The sequence below is a fragment of the Gastrolobium bilobum genome, unplaced genomic scaffold (assembly GCF_033153095.1).
Source record: "Gastrolobium bilobum isolate Gb01-03AN ecotype WA unplaced genomic scaffold, APGP_CSIRO_Gbil_v1 utg682, whole genome shotgun sequence".
NCBI lineage: Eukaryota > Viridiplantae > Streptophyta > Magnoliopsida > Fabales > Fabaceae > Gastrolobium > Gastrolobium bilobum.
The window spans coordinates 522,185-531,699 of NW_026898450.1; positions in this window are offsets into that span (position 1 = coordinate 522,185).

Below are 9,515 nucleotides of genomic sequence, written 5' to 3' on the forward strand. Positions count from 1 at the left end.
TTTAAACAGAAAGATTGTTATCTAATCTCAATATATTAGTGATTCACTCTCATATCGGTCAACGGAAAAAAGATAGCCAAAAGCTATAATTAAAAACAACAATTACCGGAAAGAGTTTGATGTCTTTAATAGCTCAAATTAATTCACGCATTAATCACTTAAAACACCATTGTGATGTATTTAAAAAAAAAAACACCATTGTGTTATTTATCTCACTTGATACTATCCTATAAATAGTGTCTCACTCACGTAAAAAACCAGTGATCCTCATCTATAGAGAGCCTTACAGCGACACACGAAAAAAGAGGATTAGGATTGTGAAAGAAAAAGAAAAAACAAAACGAAATAGATGGAACAAAGCATTGGCAACTGTTCAATCGGCACTGAAACGGAGTGGGAAGTTGCTCTATCCCTTCTCCAATTGTCTCGAATGCCATTCACTTGGGGTTGCAAAAGAATGGGACCTGATATTCAAATTCCCCACCGTGGTGCAGGCGGCTGTGGCAGCGCCGTCACGATTCCTTCGTGCGATCCCAAAAGTCTAATGGTGTTCAAAACAGAGGCTTTGAGTTCATCAGCCCCTTTGTCGTTCTTGCGTACTGAATCTGAGGAGAACCCGGAACCCTTGCAAAAGAAACTCTCTCTCAAAAGGGTATGTAATGTTATCTTCCCTATTTTTTTCTATCTTTTTCAAATGGTTTCTTGATTATGTTTTCCCTGACATTTTAGTGCTGTTTATAACATTCATTTATCTTTCCTATTTCGTCCAATATTTTTTTGTTTGTTTGGAAAAATTAAAACGTTTTAAATAATTATATACAGAAACAAAAAAAGGATTGCTTATGTTTCTCTGAGTTATCTAATATTTGTTTTTTGTTTTTTGTGTCAATCTCTACAGAAGAGAGAAGATCATCGTTATATCATAGAAGACATGACAAAAACCAAAGCTTCACTCAAGCGAGTTAATTATTCTTTTTCTTACCTTTTAGTTGTGTTGTTTTTGTCTTTTCTTGAAATATTGGACCCATATTTTTTTTTTTTGGGTAAAGTGTATGTCATTTTAAAGGAGGTAAGGTTGTGTCATCTTAAGAGAGAAAGAGATAGATAAAGGAGGAAAGATAGTTGACAAAGGTGTGAATCTCACCTCTTTGTGAAAAAAAGATATAAATTGTGTCATTTAAAAGGATAAACATTTTTCCGTTTTTTCTTTTATCTTCCTTCTTACTGTTTCATCAATGAAATCCAAATAGGAGATAAGCACTGAGAGGCAGTACGATTACCAAGGTGAAGGTCATTGGGGCTGTTTGGTATGGGGTAATATAGTGGATGTCCAGGAATTATGAAGTGGAAATTATTTATGCACACATTTGGTAGAAGGAAATCAGAAAATATGACTGGATATAGTTTAATCCTTGGCATCCACTTTACACTATCATTTTTTATTTCTGATTCCCCTTTAGAAGATGGTAATCATGAGTTCCCAGTTTTTGGATATTTTGGGTGCAATTTCTCAGACTATATTACCCTCGAGCCCTAGCTTATCACTTGTGCCACCAGAAACAAATCGTGTCTTGGAAAGGAATGAGGCTCTCGAGCGTAGGTTGACCGAAACTGGGTTGTGGTTCACAGATAAATTATATGAGGACATGTTTACCTGCACAACGAAAATAGAAAAGTTCTTGTATTGATCTCCCTGAAGCTGTATGACCTGCATCTGTACCAAATTGGCGTATAGGCTTTCATTGATAAAAATGATGCACCCAGTGACAGATATGTTAAAAATCACAAAAAATGTGCCAAATCGTCTTGAATAAAAGTTATTCTTAACCAGGGTAATTTTGTCAAATTTCATCATATTTCCAGTAATATTTTATTTTCAACCAAACATCTCTACAGAAAAATTAATTAATATTCCCAGTAATATTTTATCCTACCAAACACATTTTTTGTAAAATACCCAGACACTTTTTATTCCCCCCATATTCCAAGTAATTGTGATTCCAGGATCCAAAAAAATTTTTCTAGTACCAAACGTACCCTAAGTTGAAATTAAAAGGAAGGGAGATAAGGTACATTGTAGTAATGTTCTTTTCCCTTATAATAATTTTCTCTTTCTATTTTTTGTATTCTCTTCTTGCATTGCATATCAATATTTGTTGGACTTTTTCATTATGGGGTTTTACTTAGGTTGCTTTATCTCTTTTCTGGTGACAGGTCCAATTCTTTACTCCCTCCTTTATCAATTGCCATTTTTTACAGCCAAGTAATGGCTCCAAAAGTGAATTCAAAAACCCCAGTTTGCAATTAGTCCTCATCTCAGTGCTTCTGTCAACTCTTCCAATTCCATGGCAGAAGCAAATACAAATGCTCAGCACGTCAACCAATCCACCTATAATGAAGATGCTCAATCAAACTTCAGGGCCATCCCAAATACATAATAGTGTGGGCATTGCACAGTTTCAGAATGCGTCTAGCCATCCAACGACGTCGTTGCCAATGTCATTCTCTTCCACACAGGGAAAGGTCAATAGTATAACGTGTCCACTTGTCATTCCTAATGTGAATCTCTAGCCTGAAGAGTTCATCCAAGTGCATTCTTCTCAACCATTCAATGAAATTATGGCAAACAAGGATTTGAGTACAAAAATGGCAGCTCAAACAACGCAAAGAAGGATTCTGATTATAAGCCTCAAGTTTGGTCCAACTGGTACAGAGAGAAGACCCGTTAGAATCAAGAGGGCCTCCAAATGCTTGGAGGGTTATATTTGTTCAGTGTTGCCCAATGAAATTTTATAGATTCATTATATGATGTAATAGGGCCCATTACACATTACACATTCAAATAGTGATTTGTGAATGAAATCTCATGGAAAATTTGAATTTTTATTTCTCTCTTCTAAAATTCTCTCCACTAAATTGACACATTTCATTCTTATTACTTCTTTTGGTTGATAAGGAAATCCCACCCAATGGAAAACTTTTCTATTTGGCGTATTATAAAGAAAGGCTTTTTATTAGATAAAAGAAAAATAAAACAAAACACACGAGAAACTCTAGGAATGGATCATCCTAGGAAACGAAGTCCCTATAATGTCGCTACTAAGGAGTAGGGATGGCAAAAACGAGGCTCGCAACCCGTCCTAAATGAGTCAGGTTGGGTTGGCCTAAATGAGCTGTCAACCCGACCCGATACAACCCAGACCCAAACGAGCCAGCCCGCGGGTCAAACGGGCTAGCTCGCGGGTTGAATATTTTTTTTTTAATTCAAAAAAAAAAAAATCCAAAACTGCCATACGCTCACATCGTCGTAACTCGTCACTTTCCTTAACCCTAAGATTCTTCTGCCCCCTTGGATAGCTTGTTCATCCTGTTACCATTAACCTTGCATCTTCGAGTCTATTGGCCTATTCTCTTGACAAACGCAATCCACTACTCCCAAGGTGCAATATCCTTTTCTCTATATTTCTCATCTTTCTTTTTTATTTTTCCCCAATATATATATGAAAATGGATTCATTGTTCTTCTTCTATGTTGTTGACATTATAAGATTTGTTATTTCAATCTTTTTTCTTTTTCCAATCTGGGTACCTTTGAAGAGATCAAAGTTGGAACCTTTTGGCAGTGTTGATAATTTTAGCAGTGTTGGAGAACAAATAAGAGTAGTTCACAAAAATCAATTTTTTGAGCCAACTCGCGAGCCAATATTTTGAGCTAACCAACCCGCGAGCCAACCCACTGGCATCATTTCAAGCTAACCCGCGAGCTTTTTTTGAGCCAACTCGCGAGCTTTATTCCGAGCCAACCCGCGAGTTGATTATCGAGTCAACCCTAACCCGACCCGTTTTTTACGGGTTGGGCCAGGTCGAGCCGGGTTGGCCCGTTTTGTCAACCCTAGTAAGGAACTGCATGCAAGATTCCTCTAGAGGGTTCAGAAGAACATTAGGGCCTATTTGAATGTGCTTTTTTTTTCTATTTTTAAAAACTGTTTTGAATATAATTTTGAAAACTAAAAAGTAATAAAATCAGCTGTTAAAATTTAGTAGTAAGAAGTAGTAAGAAAAAGAGGTAGTAACTATAATCTCTTCCTAAGTTTAAGGTTATAAAGTTGTAATTATTTACAAAAATGCTATTAATGAAGTTTCATAATTATAAGATTGTCACCATAAAATAATTTAAAATTAAAAAGAAATTAGATTTATTTACAAAGATGTCATTAATGAATCCAAAAAAAAAAAAAACAATTTTTGAAAACATCCTTAAATTGTTTTTCTTTTTCATTTTTTTAAACTAAAAAACAATCTTTGTTTTGGGATTCATTTTCCAAAACAACTATTTCTAAACATGTATTTTTTTTTTTTTACTTTTTTTAAAAAAAACTAAAAGATGGTTTTTCCCAATAGAAATCAAACAGGCTCCTACCTTAGTATCCAATACTCGTTTCTGAACGTCGGTAGCTAGTCAATTAGCAACCTTGTTGCCTTTCTTGTAGAGATGAGAAACTTTCACATTCCATTCTCTCTTCTGATACGAGTTCTTATTCTGGTGACCAGAGGAGCAAAGGGATGATATATGGCTGATAAAGAAAGACTTAAAAAAATAAGAAAAAGTATAAATACCTCATGTGATTTTCCTTTGAATCACTTATTCCCGTATTTTTTTTAATCCCTTATCTTCCTATGGTTTTTTTTCCATTAAAGTCCATCCTTAATACTGATATAAACTTAGCTAATATGCTTATTTTACCCTTCTTACAAAATGCTTCAGCTACCATGTGTATCATTTTTTTTTTTGGTAAATACCATGTGTATCATTTTATTCCACAAGGAAAAATTTCTTGGGTTTCATTATTTAATTTCATTTTACAGCTCATATTATTCAATTTAGTTTATACTTTTCGGCAAAAAATTAATTTATTGTTTTTAATAAAAAATTACGAAAATATTGTCGTTTTAAAATTATTTATAAATATATAGCAGTCAAACACGTCCACATAGGACGTATTCCAATAGAGAGAAACATGCCCATGTGGGGCGTGACCTATGAAACAAACACGTCCACATGAGACGTGATCAGAAGAGAAACACGTCCATGTAAAACATGACCCAAAAGAGAGACACGCCCACATGAGACATATGACTCAAGAGAGAAACACGCCCACATGCGGCGTGACCTCCCTTGGTACAATTATTTTCTGTACAAATTCCTCAGAAAAAAGCTGTTTGTACGGTAAAAGCTCAATAAAAGCTTTATCAATTGCTTTTTGGGTTACACGCTTTTTGGGAAACAGCATTATCAAGAGAGAGTCGCAGGTTTTTTGAGTTTTGCTTTATCAATTGCTCAGTAAAAGTTGTTTCCACCACAAGACTTAAATAAAATTCTTTTATTGTTTGTTGTGTTTTTTATTTTATATTTTAATAAAGATATAATCATTTGTTATTTTTTATATTTTTATTATGAAAACTTTTGAAATAAAATAATAAAGATATTATCATTCTTATCGGTACAAATCCTATCTGATGTCTGCTTGACCACACAGCATTGAATATTGGGTTTCGGTCTTCATGGCGGAAAGGAAAATCAACTAAAAGAAAATTAGAAAAGCCAAAAAAGTTAGAGTTGACCAAGCAAGTCAAGTTTCGTAGTCTTTTTCTTATTACGAGGTCTAAAAAATTCACATACATGATTTATATTACATCTTTGAAGAATCTATCTTAATTTTTTTGTTGTTGCTTCTGACCACGGAGGTCACGCCTTTTTTGGACGTGTCTCTCTCCTGGTCATGTCTCATGTGAACATGTCTCTCTCTACTAGGTCAAGTCTCATGTAGGCGTGTTTGACTGCTATAGTTGCGTAAATAATTTCAAAACGACTACATTTTTGTAATTTTTTATTAAAAAAACAATAAATTAATTTTTTTGCCTAATACTTTTCAACTTAAAACTTAGATTTAGAAGGACTAGGTCTTTTATTTTAATGTATGAGTGATTTTTTTTTTCATTATGGAAGGTTAGTATTTATTATTTTTTGTATAAAAAATATGAAGGGTTAACAATAATGACATAATCGCTTCCGTATAACTCTTTGTGCAATTGGGTTCTTTGTTGAAAGAGTTCTGGATTTTTTTTAATGTAGTTTTGATCAACTGAGATTTTCAATGAGTTATGATACTTATTTTAGCTACACTAATAAAAGCTAAAAACAATACATTTAAGACAAATTTTTTAAATAAATTATCAACCATTTATCACATTGATTCAATTTTCAATTTGTTACACATGTATAATTATTGTTGTAAATTTTTTCCTTTTTTTGTAAAAATATAAAGTTTTTAGAAATGACATCGTAAGTAGGGGTGGTAAACGAGCCAGGGGCCTTTGGCTCGGCTCGTAAATGCCTGAACTCGTTTAATAAAAGCTCGTGTTGGAACCAGGCTTGGACTTGTATAAAAGCTCGTTTAATAAAAAGGCATCAGGCTCTAATTCAGAAGCTCGGCCTTAGAGCCTCCCAGGCTAGCCTAGTATATAAATATTTATTTATACTTTTTATACTACTTGTAATAACTCTCTCATCAATTTATTTCACCCCATTTTATTGGTTTAACCGACTTTTTGAATGATTTTGTTCTATATTATACTATTTGGATATATATTGAATTTATGTATATTTATGGAATTACTAGTGCTGTTCTATATTATCCTTCATCCTCCTTCACACAAACAAACCCACAAAAACTCATTCGTTCCACTGTGCACTGCTCGTTTGTGTCAATTTATTTTTTATTTTATTTATTTTATTTTTATTTTTGTTGGCACTTAATGGGCTAAGATAATATAACCTGTTATCTACCTTCTCTCACTTTAATTTTTTTTTTTATTGTAGACTTTGTAAATTATTGCTGCAAATTGGAAGCTAAGGTTTCTATCTGGAAGTTGATTTTTTGTGGAATTCTGTTCTCTTATTTTTATTCTTTAACATGCTAACAGGCTAAGACAGGCTTCACACAGGCTTTTATTTTTTGTAAATAAACCAGGCCACAGGACAATATTATATTCGTAACAGGTAACAGGCTAAGGTCAGTCGGACACGTTTAAATACAGGCTTGGCCCGTTAAAATCAAAGCTCGGCTCGACTCGGCCCATTAACACCCCTAATCGTAAGTGACATAGATATCGAGTTTTTTTTTGTGTCGTCTTGAGCTTTCCTACATGTAATATTCTATTAATTTAATGAAATTGTTTAAATTTTCAAATATACTCTGGGAATAATGTGGGCTGTAAAATAAATTTAGATAAAAAAAGTTGAAACAAGAAATTAGATTTTGTAAAAGAACGAATTTAGTAGATCTAATATTCTTAATTTCATTAAATAAAATAAGAGTTGGCTTTGCAGAATTATATTAATTATTTTAAATAGATATATTAGTTAAGTTTTTAATAAATGACTATATATATATATATATATATATATATATATATATATATATATATATATAAGAAATTAACATTTCTCCTGCAACTCTAAAATAACGTTGTTTTGCGATTTAAAATAAAAAATAAAGGGTATTTTAGTAAGATACATATTACAATAGGAAAATAAAATGTTTAAAATACCCTTTATTTTTTTATTTTAAAATTTAAAATGACATCGTTTTGAGATTATATGAGCTAATTTTAAAAACACTTATATATATATATATATGTATGTATATATGGGTTACTATTTCTACAGTGGTTGCACCTATTGTTATCTACCGTGGTTGCCAAAATATCACCGTTTCATGCTTAAACAATTAAAAATATCTAATTGGGGTTTTCATTCTCTCTCTATTACTAATCACCATCCCTAATTGTTTCACAATCCATAACATCGACGACGGCAATGGCAATTGTAGAAAGAACCAATTAGATGGTACTTGTACCGACAACATTTGAATAATTTCGCCCCTGTTTTATATAACAGTTATGTTGGTACTTCATCAATATCTACAATGCATGCATTCCTTCCCCAATAAACTAGGCGTTGAAATATTCAAATGTTATAGGTACAAATACCATCTAATTGGTTCTTTTTACAATCGCCGCTGCCTTCGTCAATGTTATGGATTGTGGAACAATTAGGGATGGTGATTAGAACTGAAAAGAGATGAAAACCCCAATTGGATGTTTTTAATTGTTTAAGCATGTAACAGTGACGTTTTGGCAGCCACTGTAGATAACAATAGGTGCACTCATTGGAGAAATAGTTTTACTTTTTCATATATATATATATATATATATATGGGGAAAGTGTGTGTCATTTTAAAGGATGTAAATATGTGTCATTTTAAGAGAGAGAGAAAGAGATAGATAGAGAAGGAGAGAGAGTTGACAAAAAAATAAAGGTGTGGGTCCCACTTCTTTGTGAGAGTGAAATGATATAAGTTGTCATTATAAGGATAAACATTTTTCCCATATATATATATATATATATATATATATATATATATATATATATATATATATATATATATATACATATATATATATATATATATATACACTACAACAAAATTGCTCTTTAGCCACGGCAAAAATCATGGGAAAATATGATAAAAACCATGGCTAAATGAGTTGTCCACTGTTTCAAAAACCGTGGCTAAAACAGGCATTGCATTATTTTAACCACGGTATTTTTTGAATTTAAGCACGGTTTGTATGAGTGTGGTAACATTGAGTTAGCCACGGTTTATGTTAAATTAGCCACGTTATTTTCGTGGCTAAACGATTTGGATCCCAATGATGAAAATTTTTATTTTGCCACAGACAAATAATACCTTTCAACTACCATGTAAACCCTGGCTAACCACGTGATGTTTAAAAGGATCCAGCATCATAAAACCATTAGAACACCAAGCAAACAGGAGGAAACTTGTACAGAGCAAAGCCTGAAACATCGGTAAATAGTCAAGAACTCAAGATAATTTAAATAGCATGCTACCTACATACAAGGGGGCACTTAATTTAATAATAATTTTGGTTTAAGGGGGCACTTAATTTACCAATTTCAAATAGCCCAAGGAAAATAGAGACAAAATACATCCAAGTTAAGAACAGCAAAATCCAAATCTGGCATTGTTACTTCTGACCAAAACTGGAAATGATTGATGAACATAAAAATCCAAGTTAATGAGACTATTTCAGAAACTAAAAATGAATGAAAACGAAGCGAACACTGCACTCGGATTTCGTACAAATCTAAAGGAAAAACATATGGAAGAAGGAAAACTCAGATTCAGGGGTAAAATTCAAATGGGAATCAGATTACGAACCTAGCTTGTGGAGGAACAGAAGAAGAATCGAACAACATTTGAAGAAGAGAGAGCGGAACATGGAGGAAAATTCACACCACCTATTGCATATCCAGAGAAAGAAAAAACAAGAGAGGGAAGGAGAAATAGGGTTTTGTGGTGAAGGGGAAATAAATGATACTGACGTGTGCTATGCTCTCTTTTTTTTTTCTTTTTTTTTAAAGAGCTC